Source organism: Pan troglodytes, chromosome 1 (assembly GCF_028858775.2).
Source record: "Pan troglodytes isolate AG18354 chromosome 1, NHGRI_mPanTro3-v2.0_pri, whole genome shotgun sequence".
Taxonomy (NCBI): domain Eukaryota; kingdom Metazoa; phylum Chordata; class Mammalia; order Primates; family Hominidae; genus Pan; species Pan troglodytes.
Window position 1 is genome coordinate 227,219,280 of NC_072398.2, and position 20,700 is coordinate 227,239,979.

Sequence of the window (20,700 nt, forward strand, 5' to 3'; positions counted from 1 at the left end):
CTGCACGTTCTGCACATGTAACCCAGAACTTAAAGTATAATAATAATAATAATGATAATAAAAATGTTCTTCCGTGTACTTCCACCTCCCCTTCCTTTTGCTACCTGCAATACCACGTGAAAGGATCTAGAAAGGGCTTCTGGAAACCCTGAGGCTTCATGAGGAACAGAAAAAAGGCACCTCTGACTCCTTTCATTGGGAGTGGGGTTTCCATCTTCCTCACCAAGCCTCAAGAGTCTTGGGCTGGTTCCTCTTGGATGCAAAGTTCTGGTGTCCTTTATATTAAGCCCCCTGTTATTTTTCACTTTGGGATACATACATGTGTGCTGTATGTCATGTCTACATGTATGTATATGCCTGTACATGCATTTGTATATATTCTACATGGTACCAAGTTGACTTATAAATAAATGAGTTCTCATAAATTAAACAAATTAACCCAAATGCTTTCCAAGTTCACAAGACCTTAGTAATGTTTGGTAAATAAAGCTAGCTTTAAAATTGTTGGTAAAATAAAATGTCTTCAACATTTAACTCATACATTTTTTCCTAGGTCTGCTGGTCAGACAAATTTACACTGTCTCTTCTAGGTGTTTTAAAGTCATAAAAATGTTGTTTCTATGATATTGTTGATACTTGCTTGAGCTTGTCTTTGGTTCTCAGCCTCTGAAATCTAGGCTGTAGACAGATGGTCATGGTGAGGCCTAGGGACATAGGCATGGATATGTTATTAATATGTGTTCCACAGTGCCTGGGACACCAGCTACAGGGCAGGGCCAAGCCCAACATGGCCCCATCCTCCCTGGACCAGCTCTGCCTCCTGACCATGCTGGAGGGGTCAGATCCTCCAGACATCCTTCTCACAGCTCTGTCCTCTCTCCTGGGCTCTGAATCTTCTATGTAAATCCAGGACTCAGATGGGCCCTTTCTTTTGTGACCATTGTGGGTACCATGTGGGTACTTGGGACCCAGGACAGTTGGGGGACACATAAAGGAGCGTACTTGTGTTCAGTATCTCAGTGGCCTTGGTTAAGATGAGGCTGGCCAATGCAGCTGTTGTCCAGCTTTGTTTTTTTAAAAGAAAAAAAAATGGCTAACATTGTTTTCAATTAACAATTCAAATGAAATTGTTAAAGACAAGTAAAGTAGGTAAATGTAAGGGAGATAAATATTTATAAATGAACTTGTCATCATTTCAAAAATTTTTCAATAATTTGAAATCTTAAAGTCAAGTTATATCAAATTAGGTAATAGATCATCATAAAATAGCTCAGTGATTTCTAAGTAAGTAATCAAAATATCAATTATTAAGCATAGGTTTAAGTTTACACACCTTGACATCCTATTGTTCTGTGATATAGAAAAGCTAAATATATCTAGATCTGTTAATGAACATAAAACAATTGAGGAAACATAACTTTCTAAAAATTATGAAATAATTTTTATCTATAAAATAAAGAGGTTACTTACAGGTTTTTTTTTTTAGAATAAATGAATGGAGGAAAAGATGATATAGATAAGACAAAATGGATACAGAAAGTTGGGGAAATAATGAGAAAAAATTGATAAAAAGTTATAAAAGGTTTATGAAAATCTTGTGTGGTCAAAGCTGACTGAGATTGAAAGGATTTGTTTATAAGATTTTATTAAAAACAGTTCTGATTTTAAAAGTACACTAATACAAAGGTAGAATCTTGTTTCAAGACTTTTTGTAATATTACTAAGAGATAGTAAACAACTTGGTTCACCTTTTTAGTAAATTACAAATTTAAAAAAAAAAGAAAAAAGAGAGAGAGAAACAGATTCTATGTGCTCCATGCAATCATTATTGGGTCACTTGATTATTTGGAAAATGGAATCTCATCTCTATCAAAGAGTAAAGGTTTTTGCTTTTTGAATATTCAAATTATCATTTGGCTAAATGAATGACTATTATTTTGCAGTAACCTGTGATCCTATTTTAATCAAGTGTTTTAAACCTTTGACATATTTGACAGGCTTCCCAAAATCAAAATTTTAAATCTAAAATTAATATTTTAAATCTCAAACTAACTCAGGGATGTTCCAAAGAGCCCTTGAAGCATCCAAAAGAGTGATAGTAAACAAACTTATCTCATATGGTAAATTATACAGAGAACACCATAAGAAATAATGTGTAATCTTTTTCTGAGTTATATTATTAATATATTTTTATGAATAAGTTATTAATATGTGTCTCTAAATTACATGAGATTTTAAAAAATCTGTTAAGTCTCAGTATATGTTGGCAGTCATAATTTTGTTTAATTGTTTTAGGCCACAAAAAAATGAGCAAATTTCTTTGCCAGTTGTGCCTTTCACCACGGCCATTTTAATTCTTGTTGTTCACAGGTAATTGCTTTCTGCTAATTCTTTTTTTCCTCAAAGTTCTTTGCAAATTATGAAATGTTGTGCCTTCAAGGAGGTTCACAAAAAAAGACTACAACAAGTACTCCGAAATACAGGTTTCTGACAACTTTGACATCAGAAAATTGAACTGGGTAAGAATTTTGTAAACTTCAATTAAAAAAGAAATAGGCTCATGAAATTGCTAACGTTATATCAAGTAGAATAAGAATTAATTACATGGTGTTGAACTGATGGAGAACTAAAGTAATTTCTATGACTTTTTTTGTTTGGAATATTGAAAAAGATTCTTTTTATGTTTTGTTTTCTGGAGTCAAGAAAATGTTTTAAGGCAATTTAGAGCTTTATGACAATTTGGTAAAGTATACTTTTGTAAGCAAAATTGAAGCATTTACCTTTCTCTCTACCTGTTCCCTCCAAAATCTGAAAGCTATTCATTAGTATTCTAATTTTATGGTAATATAGTTATTTGCATAAATTTGATAAATATCTGTTTTCTTTTGTAACAGGACAAAATTGGAGACACTGATTATTTTAGCAAGCCTCTGAATAGAATGTCATGTTTTCAGATATAACCAGACAGCTTTAAGGAACTGAAGCTGAGACTATAAAACTGGTAGAGATCCTTGGAAAAACTAGCCTGATACTTCAAATAATGATTCACATGGATGCCTTGTGGAGTAAAGAATGCCACTTTTTGACAGACTCAGAAACCTCAAGATATTTGGAGAACTTGAAAAGAGAGGAGTTCACCCAGTATGTATGAGTATTGCAGACAAAATCACAGGGCAAGTCAAATTTTTTGCCTGGCTTCCTTGCTTCTGGAGACTTTTAAAGTCCAGTCAAAGATTTCTTATGAAACGTTCCAGTAAAGCCAACTTAAAAGGAACCTGTATGATAAATACATTCTTGCTGCACTTTATGCAAGTAATGAGGCCAAGTTAAGGCAACAAAATTTATTCTATGAACAAATTAGTTTTATCATAAATATCTTTGGTAACAATGGATCACCAAAGAGAGAGAAAAACTGTTTCAGAAATAAAAACAACAATAGTATACTGGTTATTAGATTCTAGCCCTGCCCATTGTTTTTGAGGTTTCTCTTTTTTTAATTATCTGGGCTGATTTTTAGTTCCCTCCAATATCTGGCTGTGACTCTCCAGACAAATATTTTTAATTTTTCTCTCACCTTTCTGACTTGAAATCACTAAAAATTAAAAATGCCTTTTTCCTAAGGCCCTAGGAGCTATAGCCCATCAACTCGGCTTTGAAGAAAAATCACTGCAGCAGTTTATATTTGGACAAACTTTACACACATACTGCAATCCAGGAAAATCCATCAGATAGCCACTGGGCTTCTCAGCTCAATGCCCTTCAGACTCTAGAAGAAACTAGTTTATAGACCACTGTAGACATTAATCGTTGTTTTTCTTCTGTTTCCATAGAAATGCCTTTTGCTAAAAATCTGTTTGCCGGCATCATATATAAAGGCCTAGCTTTGAGAACCCATCTACCACATCTTCTCCTGAAATGCAACATAATTTTTTAGTTGGACTGGCCTATTCTCAGAAACAACAGACTGTTTTAATGAGAGCCTTGCCACTCTTGTGCTAACTTGATTTTTCTCTCCACAGTCACCAACTCAGCTTTCAGTGTGTGAGGTTTCTAGGGGAGTTTCAGACAGGGGAATACTGCGGCTCAGAAATGAGTACCCCAAAATATGGTGTTTTGACATGCTGGACTAAAGAAGCAGTTTAAGGTCTCTCTAATCTTCTCTTCCTCCTTGTCTCTTGATCCTCTTTTTTTCCTGAAAGCACAGGAGGAAGCTGTTCTCTGAAGTTCCTTTATCTGCCTAAAGGCCAGATCTGCCTAAGAACATAATTTTCCCTGACTTTTCATGAACCTGACTCATATTGCAGGAAGAAAGACTGATGTCTGTCGACATACCTAGACAAATTTTTGTAGCAAACCATTGTCTTCTATTTTGGTTTCATTCAGAATTTCAAAGAGAATCATTTATCAGCCATTGTCTGCTCTGCGGGCCCAACAGACTGTCCCAGGCCATCATAAGTTCTCCAAGTTAATTCATTTCCCCCTAAACATCATTTATTGTCCCTCAAATTGAGACACTTCCCCATCTCCCCTTTGCCTATAAAGAAGGGCATATAAACAACTGTACCCCACTGGGTTAGTAAGTAATCATTTTCATGCTATTCCCCTATGCCACACATGTTAAAATACATTTTGTATGCATTTTCTCTTATTAATCTGCCTTTTGTCAGTTGGCTTTGAGTGAAACATCAAAGGGCTAAGGGGAGGTTTTCCTTTGGTCCCTGCAATAGATACAGATAGGTTGATTATGCAGGTGCAGATATTTTAATCTTAGCTCGTAACTCATCCATTGAGTGGTGAGTTATATTTTATATTAGCTTTTGGTTGCTGCGTAACAAATTATCACAAACTTAGTGGCTTAACACAACACAAATTTATCATCTCACCATTTCTGTGGGTTGGGAGTCTAAACATCAGGTAGGTGGGGCCTCTGCCTGTAGTCTCACTAGGAGGAAATCCAGGTGACAGCAGAGGCTGCAGTCTCACCTAAGGCTCAGGGTCCTCTTCCATGCTCACTAGCAGGTAGAATTCCATTCCTGGTGCATGTATGACTGACTGAGGCCCTCAGCTCCTAGGAGCTGGCTGTTGTTCCCTGCTAAGTAGCCCTTTCCACATCATGACAGTGAACTTCCTTCCCAGACAGCAAGAGAGCATCTGCTACTTTGTGTCTCTTTTAAGAGTTCACCAGATGACATCAAGAGCAGACTCCCTTTGATTAACTCAAGATCAATTAGTTTGAACCTCAACTACACCTACGAAATGTCTTGACTTTTGCCATATGGTGTCATCTAATCACAGGAGTGACATCCCATCATATTCATAAATTTTGTCACATTCAAGGGGAGATGTACAGGCCATGTACACAAGGGGTGGCAATTGTGGAGGTCATCTTAGAATTTTGCCTACCACCCATTAGGAAAAAAAATCAATTTCAGTTCTACACCTTTGATGATTTCCATCTCTGATAGTTTCTGGTATGGTTTGGCTGTGTCCCCATCCAAATATCATCTTGAATTGTAGCTCCCATAATTCCTACATGTAGTGGGAGGGACAGAGTGGGGGGATAATTGAATCATGGGGGCAGTTTCCCCTATACTGTTCTCAAGGTAGTGAATGAGTCTCATGAGATCCAATGGTTTCATAAGGGGTTTCCCCTTTTTACTTGGCTCGCATTCTCTCTTGTCTGCCATCACGTAAGACATGCCTCTCACCTTCTGCCATGATTGTGAGGCCTCCCCAGCCACTGGAACTGTGAGTCCATTAAACCTCTTTTTCTTTGTAACTTACCCAGTCTCAGGTATATCTTTATCAGCAGCATGAAAATAGGCTAATACAGTAAATTGGTACTGATAGAGTGGAGAGCTCTTGTAAAGATACCCAAAAATGTGGAAGCAACTTTGGAACTTGGTAATAGGCAGAGGTTGGAACAATTTGGAGCGCTCAGAAGAAGATAGGACAATGTGGGAAAGTTTGGAACTTCCTACAGACTTGTTGAATGGCTTTGACCAAAATGCTGATAATTATAAGGACAATGAAATCCAGGCTGAAGTGCTCTCAGATAGAGATGAGGAACGTGTTGGGAACTGGAGTAAAGGTGACTCTTGCTAAGTTTTAGCAAAGAGACTGGTGGCATTTTGCCCCTGCCCTAGAGACTTGTGGAACTTTGAACTTGAGGGAGATGATTTAGGGTATCTGGCAGAAGTTTCTAAGCAGGAAAGCATTCGAGGTGACTTGAGTGCTGTTAAAGGCATTCAGTTTTAAAAGAGAAACACAGCATAACAGTTCAAAAAATTTCCAGCCTGATTATGCAATAGGAAAAAAAAATATTTTCTAAGGAGAAATTCAAGCTAGCTGCAGAAATTTGCATAAGTAACAAGGAGCCAAATGTTAATCCCCAAGACAATGGGGAAAATGTCTCTAGGGCATGACAGAGACCTTTATGGTAGCCCCTCCCATCACAGGCCCACAGATGTAGGAGGAAAAATTGGTTTCGTGCCTGGGCCCAGGTCCCCTCTGCTGTGTGCAGCCTAGAGACTTAGTGCCCTGCATCCCAGTCACTGTAGCCATGGCTAAAAGGGTCCAAGTTACAGCTTGGGCTGTGGCTTCAGAGGGTGCAAGCACCAAGCTTTGGCAGCTTCCATGTTGTGTTGAGCCTATAGGTACACAGAAGTCAAGAACTGAGGTTAGGGAACCTCTGTGTAGATTTCAGAAGATGTATGGAAATGCCTGGATGTCCAGGCAGAAGTTTGCTGCAGGGGAGAGTCCCTCATGAAGAATCTCTTCTAGGGCAGTGCAGAAGGGAAATGTGGTGTTGGGTCCCCAACATAGAGTCCTCACTGAGGCACTGCCTAGTGGAACTCTGAGAAGAGGGCCACTGTCCTTCAGATTTCAGAATGGTAGATCCATCAACAGCTTGCACCGTGTGCCTAGAAAAACCACAGACACTCAACACCTGCCCTTGAAAGCATCCAGGAGGGAGGCTATACCTTGTAAAGCCATGAGGGTGGAGCTGCCCATGACATGGGAACCCACCTTTTGCAGCAGCATGACCTGGATGTGAGACATGGAATCAAAGGATATCATTTTGGAGCTTTAAGATTTGACTGCCCCATTGACTGTCCCATTGGATTTCAGACTTGCATGGGGCCTGTAGCCCCTTTGTTTTGGCCAACTTCTCTCATTTGGAATGGCACTGTGGACTTTTGAGTTATTGCTGAAATGAATTAAGACTTTGGAAGACTGTTGGGAAGGCATGATTTGTTTTGAAATGTGAGGACGTAAGATTTGGGAGAGGCCAGGGTCAGAATGATATGGTTTGGCTGTGTCCCTGCCCAAATCTCATCTTGAATTTTAGCTCCCATAATTCCCACATGTAGTGGGAGTGACCCAGTGGGAGATAATTGAATCACAGGGGCAGTTTCCCTCATACTGTTCTCATGGTAGTGAATAAGTCTCACAAGATCTGATGATTTTATAAGGGATTTCCCTTTTCGCTTGGTGCTTATTCTCTTTTGTCATGGTGTAAGATGTGCCTTTCACCTTCTGCCATGATTATGAGGCCTCCCCAGCCACTTGGAACTGTGAGCCCATTAAACCTCTTTTTCTTTGTAAATTACCCAGTCTTGGGTATATCTTTATCAGCAGCATGAAAACGAACTAATACAGTTTCCAGTGCCATTTGGTTAAGAACTTGAAACTTTCATGCTCATCTATTAAAACGAAATAAATATCTGCCCTCCCTGCACAGTTCATTTGGGGGTGCTTTGCTTTGTGGGCAGTAAAAATCCCAGCTCAGGTAATATAACAATAAGAATAATCTGGAAGTAAATGATTTTCAATTATGGTTTGGTCAAGGAACCAGCTCTACTTCTCTGTGATTCTGTTTTTTTATTGTTCCCTCTCCATGCAAAGGCTGACTTATCTTATGGTGGGCAGGTGACTGCAAAAGTGTGTGTGTGCATCAGCTGTCTTCAGTGTAGGCAGATGCTTCTCTTTCTCAAAACATCAAGCCACAGAATACCTCATCAATGAATCAGTCCAGTGAACCAATACCTCCAATGAACCAGTCCCTGGGGCCAGGGAGACTCTGTGTGAAGATTAGCCTCTGGCTGGGTTTTTGTCTGTCTCTGAGCTCATCTCTATGGCAAAGTGAGCAGGATCAGAGCCCACTCCCAACCCTGAGTTGAGAGTGGAATCAACTCCACCCAAACTGAGGCTACCACAAATTAGGGAGAGTGCAGTGGCTGCTTGGAAGTTCCCCCTCACCACCACCCCCAACCCAGGTCCCTATGTTGCCCACCATGCTGTTGCTGAACTATAAACTCATTCAGTCTTATGGTACTTACCAAGCTGCCAGACAGTAGGCTGAATGCAGAGGTGGAAAGGGCAGACACGGCCCCACCTACCTGCTGCACACACCATGCTGGGGAGAAAAATACAGCTGAAAAATGCCAACAGGAAAGCATGAGCTTGTGCAGACATGCACCACAGGAAGCCTGTCTCATAACTGTCACACACTCCACAGATATGGAGACAGTGGGTGGGTGGTACCGCAGAGGAATGTGGGAGTGTGGTGCATAGCTGGCCCACCCTCCCTGCTGGGCCAGCCGTGCACTCGCCCCCTCCTGTTTAAAGCACACGTTGGCTGGCCAGGCACAGTGGCTCATGCCTGTAATCCCAGGCAGATCACTTGAGCCCAGGAGTCCAAGACCAGCCTGGGCAACATGGTGGATAAAACCACATCTCTACAAAAAGCATAAAAATTTAGGAGGGTGTGGTAGTGCATGCGGGTAGTCCCAGCTACCTGGGAGGCTGACGTAGGAAGATTGCTTGAGCCCAGGAGTCCAAGGCTGCAGTGAGCTGTGATTGCATTACTGTACTCCAGTTGGCAAAAGAGGAAGACCCTGTCTCAAAAAAAAAAAGTACACGTTGACTATCTATGGCATGTAACAAATGGCTACAGTCCTAGCACAGGCTCGACACACCATCTGTTTATCTCCTGGGTTCTCTAGGTCAGGAGTCTGGCATGGCTTATCTGCATTCTCCCCTTAGGGCCTCACAGGGCTGCAGTTGAGGTGTTGGTTGTGCTGCATTCCTTTCTGGACCCTGGGATCCTCTTCCAAGTCCATGTCATTGTGGACACAGTTCAGTTCCCTTGCAGTGTGGGCCTGAGGCTCCGGCTTCCTTGATGGCTGGCAGCTGGGACACTCTCAGCTCCTAGAGGCATCTGCTGTTCCTTGCCATGTGGCACTCACAACAGTGCAGTTTGTTCTGTCAAGGCCAAGAGGAGGGGGTCTCTGCAGCTTTGGATCTCTCAGTCTTCTTCTGTCTCTGTTCCTTAGAATCTTTTCAAAGGGCTCACCTAATGAGGCCTGGCCCACCTGCAAAACTTAAGGGGTGGGGATATACAGGGCATGCAGGCCAGGGCCTGGGAATCTCAAAGGCCATCTTCCAATTCCTCCTGTCAGAAAGCTCCACCCCCCATGCAAAGAAAAGCTTCTTGAGTGAATGGAGGCTTACAATTAACTATTTCTTTTTAAAAGTGCTATATTCTGAAGGCCACTGAGTAGGTAGTGATGAAATGGCCGACATTTGGAGCCAGAATGATTGCAGGAGGGCATGCTGCTCCCACCACAGTGGCCTCAGCTGCTGACTCCAGCAGATGACAGCTTGCAGAATCCTCTTGGATAGATGTGCAAGGTCAGTTCTATGCACACTCCACACCCCCAAGCTTTGCTCCTTCTGCAAGATTCACAAAGAACTTCCTCATCAGGAAGTGCCCAGGGTGCCCCTGCCATCCTCCCACCCCATGTTCCTTGGAGGAGGCTCAGCTTGTCCTGCAGTTTGGCTGCCTGTTTAAAGAGACAGAGCCTGGTGATAAGGCAGCTCTGCAGACCCTCCATGCTCCCTGAAAATCCTGCTGAGGTCAGGAGCTGCCTCTGCCTGTGGAATCAATGTCCAACCTGCTGCTGTCCCACAGAAGCTTAAGTTTAGGAGACAATCAGCTGACGAATTTGAAAAGACTAATAAGCCCCACTCAAAACTTCCTGGCTAACTGATATTTTTTCTCCTCTGCAGCTTGTGGAGAGGATTCCTAACTTGTGGGAGGGAGAGGGAGTGTGGAGAGGGGATTAAAGGCATCCTTTTCCTCCCTTCATTAAAAATGATACCTCTTGTTTATTTTGAAGATAATGGGAGCTGTCTTGAGGTTTCCTGTCCTGGCACCTCGAGATTTTTCTCTGTTGTTAAGAACTTGCAAAATATGCACATGTCCTGCATAGAATAAGGCACCCATTTTGTTTTAATTGGTTCGTTCTGGCGAAGACTGATTTTGTGCAAAGTAGCTGGTTTTCTTGAGCTCTGGGTCTGTTTTCATTCTTCTGCCTTAAGTGAGATTCTACCATGTTTTTAACCTGTGCTTGGGGAGATTGCAGGTGAGAAAGGCGTAGTGCAACAAATCACTTCGGCATCAGCCCTTCCTCAACACGGCCACTTAACGTGGGGCTCACCTCAGTCCCAGGTGAGCAGCTCCGTGAGTCCCAGTGGGGAGGATGATGCCTCATTTCGGACACTCATGGTGTCTTGGACTCAGCTGTTTCAGACTTGGTTGAACTAAGGCACACTGTCCCCTGAGCACAGGTAGGCTGCCCACTTTCAAAGAGGTCTCCAGAGGAAATTGCTGAAACCACAACATGCCTGTGTGCACGCTTGCACACGTGTGTACCTACACAAGCGGCAATGCATGGATATGTGTAATACATGTATACACTTGTATACACTTGTACTAAGAAAATATCTTTATTATTTCCTTTCTCCTTTATCATGTGACTTAAGATTTATTGACTTCACATCAGCATTTAAGTATTGTTAATTTTATGTAATAGTATTTGGGTTGGGGATTGGTGCATTTCTGGTTGTACGAAGGATGGTTGTATTATGTTAGGCATAATTATGACCTTATTATTGTCTTTATTTGAAGATGATGTATGAACTCAAGAATGTGTATGGGTTCAAGTTGACAAGGGGTGGACTTGTGATGGTTAATACTGAGTGTCAACTTGATTGGATTGAAAGATGCAAAGTATGGATCCTGGGTGTGCCTGTGAGGGTGTTGCCAAAGGAGATTAACATTCAAGTCAGTGGGCTGGAAAAGGCAGACCCACCCTCAGTCTGGGTGGGCACCATCTAATCACCTGCCAGCAAGGCTGGAATAAAAGCAGGCAGAAAAACGTGAAAAGAGAGACCAGTCTAGCCTCCCAGCCTACAACTTTCTCTCGCACTGGGTGCTTCCTGCCCTTGAACATCGGACTCCAAGTTCTTCAGTTTTGGGGATGCGGACTGGCTTTCCTTGCTCCTCAGCCTGCAGATGGCCTATTGTGGGACCTTGTGATCATGTGAGTAAATACTTAATAAACTCCTCATATACATATATATATATATAGAGAGAGAGAGAGAGAGAGAGAGAGAGAGAATGGAGGCTTACAATTAACTATTTTAACTCTATGTACATATATATATATATATATATATATATATATATATATATATATGTATATATTCCATTAGTTCTGTCCCTCTAGAGAACCCTGACTAATACAGTTCCCCATTCGTTAAAGGTCCATTGCAGGTTGGTAGGGTCCTGAGCTAACTGTCATCCCTCAGGGAGGGAATCTGCCAAGGCTCCCTCTTGGAAATGGGGAACATGCTCCCACTGTCATAGAAATAGGCAGAAGGGAGTGTGGTGAATCACATACTGAATTTGGAGGCTCCTATCTAGAATTCACACACATATCTCTGCCCACATTGCACTATTCAAAGCAAGTGCTATGGCCATCCCCAACTTGAATGGGCCAAGAAGGTAGGATCTGGGTGATCCCACCATATGCCCAGAAGGAGAACCAGAAATATCTGGTGACCAGCACCAGTATCTGCCACACCTCTGTATTGGCTTGCTCAGGCTGCCGTGACAAAGCAGCCCAGGCTGGAGGGCTTAAACAACAGAAATGTGTTGTCCCACAGTTGTCCGACCATTCCAGGGGGCTGAGAGCCCAAGATCAAGGTGTGGGCAGAGTTAAGCCCTTCCTTCTGAGGGCTGTTCAGGCCTCTCATCTACCTTCTGCTGGCTGCTGACAACCTTTGGTGTTCCTTCACTTGTAGAAGCATCACTCAGTATCTGTCCTCATCATCACACGGCTTTCTGTGTGTATGCCTGCATGCATGTCTCTGTGTCCAAATTTCCCCTTTTTATAAGACTACCAGTCATATGGGATTAGGGCCCATCCTAGGACCTCATCTTATCTTGATTATCTCTGTAAAGACCCTATTTCCAATCAAAGTTATATTTACAGGTACTAGGCATTAAGATGTTTATATATCTTTGGGGGACACAATTCAACCCATGACATCTTCCACCTCCAAAGCGCTCCACTGGTATCAGCCATACCTTGCCCTCAATCTTGGGAATAGAGAGATAAAAACCACATTTAATGCTGATGTTCAGAGCCTAAGGAAACACATATATGTGATGAAAGGTGATAAGAATATAACTAAACGTTTGTCTGTGATCTCTGATAATCCAAATCTTTTGATCTGTGACTGATGTGGTTTGGCCGTGTCCCCACCACAATCTCACCTTGAATGCTAATAATCGCCACGTGTCAAGAGTGGGGCCAGGTGGAGATAATTGAATCATGGGGGCCAGTTTTTCCCATGCTGTTCTCATGGTTGTGGATAGGTCTCATGAGATCTGATGGTCTTATAAAGGGCAGTTCCCCTGCACAAGCTCTTCTTGTCTGCTGCCATGTAAGACATGCCTTTGCTCCTCCTTCACCTTTCACCATGATTGTGAGGCCTCCCCAGCCATGTGGAGCTGTGAGTCAATTAAACCTCTTTATTTTATAAATTACCCAGTCTTAAGTATATCTTTATTAGCAGCATGAGAACAGACTAATACAGTGACCCACTGAGGCAGATAGCAGATTCTTTGCTAAAGGTACACCTCTTGGTCAGAGATGTTGCCCGTATCATGGACAAGAAGCCTGGGTCTGCACAGCTGCTGTGGCCTGAATGTCTGTGTCCCCCCACAGTTTCTGTGTTGAAATTCTAACCCTCAAGGTGATGGTATTGGGAGGCGGGACCTTTGGGAGGTGACCATGTTATGAGGGTGGAGCCCTAAGGAACAGGATTAATGCCCTTATAAAAGAGGCCCCTTGGCTGGGTGCAGTGGCTCATGCCTGGAATTTTAGCACTTTGGGAGGCCGAGATGGGTGGATCACCTAAGGTCAGGAGTTTGAGACCAGCCTGGCCAACATGGCAAAACCCCATCTCTACTAAAAATACAAAAATTAGCTGGGTGTGGTAATGCCTGCCTGTAATCCCAGCTACTCAGGAGGCTGAGGCAGGAGAATTGCTTGAACCTGGGAGGTGGAGGTTGCAGTGAGCTGAGATCACACCACTGTACTCCAGCCTGGGTCACAGAGTAAGACTCTGTCTCAAAAAATCAAATCAAATCAAATCAAAATAAAAGAGGCCTCAAAGAGTACCCTCACGCCTTCCACCATGTGAGGACATTGTGACAGGACAGCCGTCTGTGAACCCAGAAATGGGCCCTCACCAGACACTGAATCTGCTGGTTTTCTAATCTTGGACTTTCCAGTCTCAGAACTGTGAGGAATAAATATCTGTTATTTATAAGCCACCAGTCCATGGTCTTCTGTTGTAGCTGCCCACATGGCCTGAGATGCAGCTTTGGGACTGGGGAGATATCATTGAAATGTTTCTTTGTTCTTTAAGATTCCAGGAAAAAAATATACCCAGCTTGCATGCAGTGTGTGTATGTTGCAAGGGTGTATTATAGGACATACATCTGTGTGGGGACAAAGGGCGGAATCATCACTCCAGTACCAGTGCCTCTTAGGCTGGGCCACAGGGCCTCATGGATAACTGAAGAACAACTCTGCATCTCTCCAGGCATCCAGCTGGAGTCAACGTCTTTCTTGGTTCACCTACTCACAACATTCAAATAAATATTTATTGAGAACCTACCAGGCACTGTTCTAGGTGCTGGGGAAATATTTTAACATTTCCCCATTAAAAGTAATGACAAAACCGAATTTACTTCTGCACCAACCTAGTAGCAGTGAACACAACAGACATACATTATTCCTATCCTCATGAGCTTAACAAGAAGTGAGATGTGGGGTATGTTCTGGAGTACCTGGCTGTGTCCTGCGGATTCTAGTGATTCGAGGGAAGGTGTGGATTCACTTTGAGTAGGTTAGCACCTCCACCAACACCAGCACCGTCACCTTCCAGGTGCACCCCTGGCAGACATTAACAGACAATTGCAGCATGGCAGACACTAGCGGACGACTGCAGCTCTCTCTCGACTTCACGATTGCTGACATGGGAACAACTCAGGCAACCCTCCCTTCCATTTGCTTTTCACCCTACAGCCACCCTAGAGTTATGGCTGTTATAGAGCACAGCCATCACTCTGGATGCAAGGATTGCTAATATGCCAGGCAGAGCTCTGAAAGCATTGCTTTGCCAACTCATCCAATCCTCTCTACAGCTTCATGAGGCATAATTTTCTCTGTTTTCCAAGTGGAGAAATTGAGGCCACCTGAGTTGCAAACTCAGTAGCAAGAAGGGATGTGCAGCCTGGATCTAGAGACTGTGCTCTTAACAACCAAGGCAGATCCAGGCCCTGGGGCTTGGCTGGATGACTGGGTGCTGGCCACTCTTCCTCCATAGCACAGCTTGGGAGAGCCATGTCGGGTTCTGCAGAAAATCCGACTCCCAATGTCTCAGGAGAGCAGGCAGTTGGAGACACGTCCCCTCGGGAAATCTCTCAATTTTCCGAGCTCTCACATTTCCTTATCCATAAACTATGGATAAAAATACCTACCCCTTGGGATTCTTAAGAGAGTAAGAATAAAATCAAGCCCAGAGAGGCTTGCCATGAGCAGGACAGATGACAAGTGACAAGAACATCCTTTTCCCTGGTGATGGCTTCACGGACATGAGACCTGAACATGGTCTCAGGGCCCTGTGCTTAGAAAGGCTCATGCTAGTTTTAATATCTTGCTGTCATCATTTTGAAATCCTTAATAATTTATTAATAGGGAGAACCGACATTTTCCTTTTGCTTTGGACCCTGAAAATTATGAAGTCTGCCCTGCTTCCCCACCAGAAAATGGGCTTCTTCCCTGGAAGGAATGTCTTGTTGTGGTTGTACATGTCATCATCATTGTTGTTTTCCAATTTCTTTTCCTATGCAAGGCAGGCTGTGGGGATGGGAGGAAGGAAACACCCATGTACCCACAGGATGCCCTGGCCCCTGCCCCTTGGGAAAGGGAAAGGCGTGCTGACGTGGCGTAAGGGAGGCTGCTGATGACACAGCAGAAGGGGACTGTCTGTTTTCTTGCTATTGCAGGAGAGCTTGTACCCACCGCTGGCTGGGCTGCTGTCCATGCCTGGCTTTGCTTTGGGAGCTTTCTCTTCCGACCTCATTTACTCCTCAGGACAGCCCTGCGGGTTGATGTTATGCTCCCCAAGTTATAAACGAAGAAACTGAAACCCAGTAATTACTCCCCCACCCCCGAGGTCGAGCAGCTGGCAGCTGGATTGCAACAACCTCTTGTTTTCTCAGGGCCAAGATGCCAATTTTCCTAAGACCTTAGCGAGCTGGTAAATAAGGCATTCATGAGAAAGAGGCCCAGCTCCATACCATGTGGAACAGAGCTGCTCTTAGAAGTCACTTAGCAGGATATTTTCAAGTAAATAAAATAATGGAAAAAAAATAGGAGAAGGAATGGGAGATTCAGGAGTTTTGCACGCTAAGAAAAGGGGACTCGAGAACAAATCCTGCTGGGCATTCACACTTGCTTGTTTCCTCTCAACAAGAGTTCCAAAAAGAGATGTTTAGACACAGTGGGACCTGTCTGTTCGGACTCATAAAATGTTTGATAGCATCTCATTGAATTTTTATTGGCAGAATTATTTAAATTGTCTGGGATCAGAGCATTGGAAGACTCTGGGGTCTGTGGAAGTCCCATATTTCAATTAACTTCCCTGTCAATAATTAAAATAAGTAAATGTGGTTATCTGGGAAAGGGGGGGCATCCTGGATGTACTTGGAAACACAGATATTGCCTAAACATGAACAGCAATTACAGTGGTGATAATATTAACCAGTAATACCATCATAACAACCTCATAATGATGTCAACCACAGGAGTCCTGGTCGGCAAATCAGGAAGGGGCTGCTCAGACGTAGCCATGACTGTGGCATGTTATGTCTTTGAATCTGGGTCCAAAAGAATGGACTCCAGGCCGTGACTGGTAAGCAGTGAAGAAGGTCTGGTTCAATGTAGTCCCACCTACTTCTGTGTTTACTTCCATGACTAAAATACAAATGTCAGGAAAGCAGGGACTTCACTGGCCTCTCACCTCTGCGACTCTGGAATCTGGCATTGAGCAGGCTGGAGACGTGCTTCTGAGTCCATGAACAATACAAGAATAGCGAGGGAGTTTGCCAACGGAAAGACCCCAACAGCTGACCCCTTTGTGTCGAGGTCTTCCTCAGGGTTGATCTGTATTAATTGGAATGGGCTCTGCAAAGGCTGATCTCCACCTTTCTCCCCAAACATGCCAATATCAGCGACAGCTCAGTTCCCCAGAACATGGCATAATTCCCAGCTCAGTTCCCTAGAACATGGCATAATTCACCTTCCGCAATGTTCTGTGGTCTGATCTTCATGACAGCCAGAGAAGGTACAAAGAGCTGACTTCCTTACTGCCTTGTTTTACTTGCTAGGAAACAGAGACAAAAGGAAGGAACTGACTTACCTGGGACTTATGAGTGGGGACGAGGTGGAACCCCAGCCAAAATCACACTCACCCCCCACCGCCTCTGAGAGTCCACGTCACCAGGAGTTTAAGCCCCAAACCATCTTGACTGCTTCTCCAATATTTTCTAACTCTTCTAATATTCCTTTACTTAAATAATGACGAGTTCTATGATGATTGCATTGCAGTATGTTTTCAGAAAATCCACAGAGGATATTGCAACCGCAAGTGTTAAGCCACACCTTTTTCCAGTCCAATGTAATGATCCTGAGGAATCTTTGTCCCCCAGATGAACGCATTTATCCAGTTTTGGTTCTGCTCTGGAGGAGGTGGGAGGAGCTCGCTGTCCACAGTCGGTGGCCTCTCGCTTCCCGCTCTTAGGTGTACCCTGCTTTGTGTATCTGAGGGAGGTGTTGCAGCATGCCCTTCTTAAGAGCTGAAGTTTCAGGGAGACAGGGCTTTACTTCCAGACTCTTCACGGTCTAAGAATTTGCAGGTGACGGTTGTATTCTACCTGTCAAATGAGTTCTCCCAAACTCTCACAGGTTTCCATTATGTTTCAGGCCCACAGAATCATAAGCACAGGCCTCATTTTCACATGAGGCTTAAGCCTGAATCTCCTCTTTCACATTCAGGCCTCTGTGCTAGGCTCATCCCCTTCTGAATGACAGCTTCTTTGAGACCTTCAGAAACCGTAGACGTGGGTGGGGAGTTACAAGGCCCTCAATCTGCCCTTTTCCCTTTATCCTGGCTTTACAGTTGGACCAGGAAGTATTAATAGCAGATGCTTGCTCAAGGCCAAAGTGCCCACTTTCTATCCCATTGTGTGTGGGTCAAAAGGTGACGCTCTCAAACCAAGGCCCAGATTTCTGAACACTCAGTCCACCTGGCGGGTGGGCACCAGCAGAGAGGCCTTCCCTGAGCAGAGCTGTCCTTCTCTCTCTCTGCCAGCAGAGCAGTTGGCTCTTGTCTCCTGGACTTCGCTAGAATCAACAGGAAGCTACCTACCCATTTTCTGACTCTTTCCACCCAGTTCTTCCCCAGCTTGTGGCTGACTGTCACTGGCATTCCAGCAATCCTAAGATTGTATGGCGGATGCTCTGAAGCACCCTAGCCTCCAGCTTGTGAGGCCTGGGTCCTCACTGCCTGCTGTCTGACAGACAAGCCCTGCATCCTTTTGCTTTATGTATGGCAGTTCCATTTCTAGTACCCATTGCTGTACTAACGAGAGAACAGTCTGCATAGGGCCCAGACTAACAACAGTAGAGCTTTCCCTCCCATGGTCTAGCTTAGCTGTAAGCAGCCATGGCCCAAAGGGCAACTGTGACTGCTCAGCTCACAACATCCTCCTAGGGTCACTGGGATGCACCAGGCCTGGATGTTGCCCAGCTCAAGGAGGAGGAAAAAGGACCAGGGAGGGCACAGCTACACCCCAAAGGGAAGACCCCTGGAACCAGCACACATCATTTTCAGCTGCACCTCATGGCCTGGACTGAGCTCACATGACCTCAACACACGTGAGAACGCATAGGAAATGCAGGCTTCGTATGGGCAGCCACAGCCATCCGCCCAGCTGGCATGGAAGATGCCAGGACTGAAAGAAGGGAAGACAGGACCAGCAGTCTTCCCCAAGTGACCCAGGGTGAGCTCTGTCACCTGAGCCCCAGCGAGGAAAACAGCAGCGCTGCTAGTGTTGCCACGCAGAGTAAAAGGAGACCATCCACGCGAACACGCAGCACAGTGTCTGCCGCACTGCAAGCGCTCACAAATGACCGCTGTCTTCACCACCAGCACATTTGCTAGTAACATCAGTTTGGGGAAAACGCTGATGGGGGCTGTTAGCACCTGAATCCCAGGACCAGAGCTAAGAGGAGGACGGCTCACCCTCACAGAGCCCCGGCTGTCGTCCTGGCAGCATGACGTCCCAGAGAAGGTAGACGAGGGGGTTACTTCTGCCTCTCTGTGGACTTTTCCCTGTGGGTTGGTAGAGCTTTGCCTTCCTGCATGTCCAAGAGTGTGCAAGTGTGTGTGTGTGTGTGTGTGTGTGTGTGTGTGTGTGTTTAGTGAAGACATATTGTTCTCTCTCTAGGTTAGAACATGAAGCTTCCCAAGAGGTCAGGGAAGCTGGTCTGTAGGTGAAGGCATCCACACTGCCCAGCCGTTTGATCCTGCTTCGAGTCCCGCTTCTGGCTGGAAGATGCTCCTACCCTTTCCGGCTGGGAGAGAGTTCAAGTTTAAGAAGGAAATTATGGGTGGAAATGAAGAGACACCCTCTCCAACATCCTGCACTGGAGCTGTGACAACCCCTACACCCCACACATGAACACGCCTGCCCAGGTTGTTTGAAATGCTTGTTCTCCGGTGCCATAAAAAAATAGCACTTGAACATAAATTTAATTTATTTAGTAAGGCCATTTTTACTTCCTGCAGAAAGGGTACACCCACCAGCAGTTTTGCCACCAGAGTACACCGAACAACGGAGTCAAGTTATTTTGTAACCTGACGCGTCCACCCTGCTGCCGTGAACGGTTTCCATTGGCTGGAATGGGACCCCTCACTCTGTATTTGTCCTGATTGGCTAGCAATTTAGAACTTTTTAAAAGAGGCAAAGGTAGAGGAGAACAAAGGAAGGAGAAAGTGACTTGTGGAATGCCGAGAAAGATAAAAACACTTTTAAATAAGGAAGAGGAACAGGCTATGACTTAATGCTTGTTGGACCAGTATAAGCATGCCGGGGCAGATATTTAGGCTAAATTGTGGGAGCTAAGAACATAAAGTACATTGATTTCTTTATTACGGCTAGCAGATATTTAAGAATGTTAGCACAGGTCTTTGAATAAATTTTGCTTTTAAGAGAAGTTACTATTTATTCCTAATTAGACAGGGAGGAAAGTCTTTGAAGAGGAACCTCTATTTTACTTTTTACAAGTAACACCAACCCTCACAGGGCCACCGGTACATACCCACACCGTTAGTGATGGAGACACAGACATTCCGTGGCCCCATGAACACCCCCGCCCAGGTGAACACCAACCCTCACAGGGCCACCGGTACATACCCACACCGTTAGTGATGGAGACACAGACATTCCGTGGCCCCAGTAACATGCTCACCAACACATGGTCACTGACGGAACTCCCAGACACACTCTCCACATGTAGTTCCGCACACACTCTCGCCCTTCCATGACAGCAGCACAGGGATACACGTAACCGCCCTGTGTACACGGCTCACCCACACACAGCCAGGACAAACTCTTGGCACACCCTCTCAGCTCGGGGTGAGGGGGATACCCTTTTGCAACATCCCTTTGCTTTTCGCCAGAAATCACACTCCAAACCACAACTTCATCATCCTCCATCAATAGGAAGCAATCTCAGCCCATCAACCTGTCTGTGCATTGACATTTATTGCCAGTAGGTGTCAGGCAGATATTATCTGCTCCTGCCTGGCAAGCAGCCCCTTTGGAGTCAAGTCCCCTATAGGGGAGAGATGTATTAACGGAAGAAACAGAAACAGGGGGGAAAAGGAGAGGGCCTTAGGGCTCTTAGCTCCGGGATGGGGGTGGGGCCTGTGTGGACCTGGGCATTTCAGGCCCCTGAGTTAATACAGAGCACGCCTGTGGGCAGGTGGCAGGGGCTGGGCATGGCTGGGATCAGGAGTTGTGTGTTACCACAAGTGCACAGTGAGTGTGATAGGTGTGGTGAGGTGAGGGCATCCCCATGAACCTGCAAAGCCCTGTTGAGAGTGTCTGTGTTGCAGGGCGAACCCCAAAATTTGGGTTCAGCTTGGGAGGCCATGTGGGTTCTTGCTTTCCTACAGGAAGAAATTCAAGGGCCAGCCAATAGAATA